Here is a 1820-nt window from a genome sequence, read left to right as displayed (position 1 = left end):
AAAAAAAAAAAAAAAAAAGAACTCAGGAAGCCCAGAACTGGAAACAGTGGGCGCACAGTTAAATCCTGTTTAAACTGGTATGAGAACCTGGGTCCCTTAACTCTAAAGAATGTCCCATTACATCACAGTGCCTGCTTTTACAAAACCTTTGCAAGGACAGAGTCAGAATAGTTAAGTCAGAGGTCTGCTTCGGGCATGGCAGCGTGAGGAGCCCCACGCCCCCCAACCCCGCCCCGGCCGAGGGAAACCGGTGGAAATTATTTCCAAACCAGCCCTTTAAAGTCTCTGGAAATGGTGCTAAGGAAATGCAGTAAATGAAGAAACACTGATTTAAGAAAACCCACTAATACAGCTCTTGATGGGCTTGATGTGATTTGTCTTCGGGGGGCTGTGCCTTTGGCTCTGGCTCTGTCGGTTGTTCCCCTTGTTTACAAGCTGTGCATTTGGGGGCGCCTGGGCGGCTCAGTTAGTGAAGCGTCTGCCTCCGGCTCGGGTCATGATCCCTGGGGTCCTGGGATGGAGCCCCACATCGAGCCCTGAATAGAGCCCCACATCAGGCTCCCTGCTCAGGGGGGAGCCTGCTTCTCCCTCTCCCTCTGCCTGCAGCTCCCCCCGCTTGTGCTCTCTCCCTCGATAGCTCTATCTCTCTCCATCAAATAAATAAATAAAATCTTTTTAAAAAACCCAATATGGGGGCGCCTGGGTGGCACAGCGGTTAAGCGTCTGCCTTCGGCTCAGGGCGTGATCCCGGCGTTATGGGATCGAGCCCCGCATCAGGCTCCTCCGCTATGAGCCTGCTTCTTCCTCTCCCACTCCCCCTGCTTGTGTTCCCTCTCTCGCTGGCTGTCTCTATCTCTGTCGAATAAATGAATAAAATCTTAAAAAACAAAACAAAACAAAACAAAACCCAATATGTGTATTTGTGCTTACACAAAGGATCTTAGAGTTTTATATATGGAAAGATGTCAAAACCTATCTGTCCCGCATTTGTATCCGACAGGGTGAAGGCAATGGTCACAGGGGTTGGACTATCCCAGCTCTCTTTGAGAGCTGTCCACTGCCAATACACCCTTCTCTTGGTTGTGTGACAGAGTCCCCTGGCTGGAGCGACTTGGTTTGATACTGGTTGCCTCACCCTAGTTGAGGCAATCAGAGTCTTTGTCCCATGAATTTTATCTATTTTTTAAAGATTTTATTTATTTATTTATTTATTTATTTATTTATTTATTTGAGAGAGAGAGAGAGCAAGCAAGAGCGAGCATAAGTAGGGTGAAGGGCAGCGGGAGAAGCAGACTCCCTGCTGAGCAAGGACCTCCGACGTGGGACTCGACCCCGGGACTCCGGGATCAGGACCTGAGCCCAAGGCAGACGCTTCACCCTCAGAGCCACCCAGACGCCCCTGTCCCGTGAATTTTAGAGTACTGAACTAGACCCCAAGACTGAGTGATTTCCTCCTAAGTCTCTTTAATGCCATTTCTTTTGAGAATTTTACTTAGATGATCTACTGTTGATTTCTCCAGAGCTACTCGTGTTCCTGTCCTCGTGACACTCCATAGGTTTGGTTTCTTGGATTTTGTAAAATACTTGTGTTTCTCTAATAAAATCTGTTGTTGTTGCCGTTGTTGGAGACGTTCCCACTTGTAGATTTTTATTTTTTGGAATGTCTGCAAATGTGATCAGGGAATGCGTGGGTCTGCTATCAAGGGTGCATACCGACCGGGGCAGAGTTCTGAGCTCTGTAATTTGAGGCACTGATGTCGGGGGGTTGGTGGCAGGGTGAGGGGGCTCCAGGCCAGAACTGAAGTTCTCTCCCTTTAAGG

The sequence above is a fragment of the Ursus maritimus genome, assembly GCF_017311325.1.
Source record: "Ursus maritimus isolate PB19 chromosome X unlocalized genomic scaffold, ASM1731132v1 scaffold_X1, whole genome shotgun sequence".
Taxonomy (NCBI): Eukaryota; Metazoa; Chordata; class Mammalia; order Carnivora; family Ursidae; genus Ursus; species Ursus maritimus.
This window is presented reverse-complemented; position numbering follows the sequence as displayed.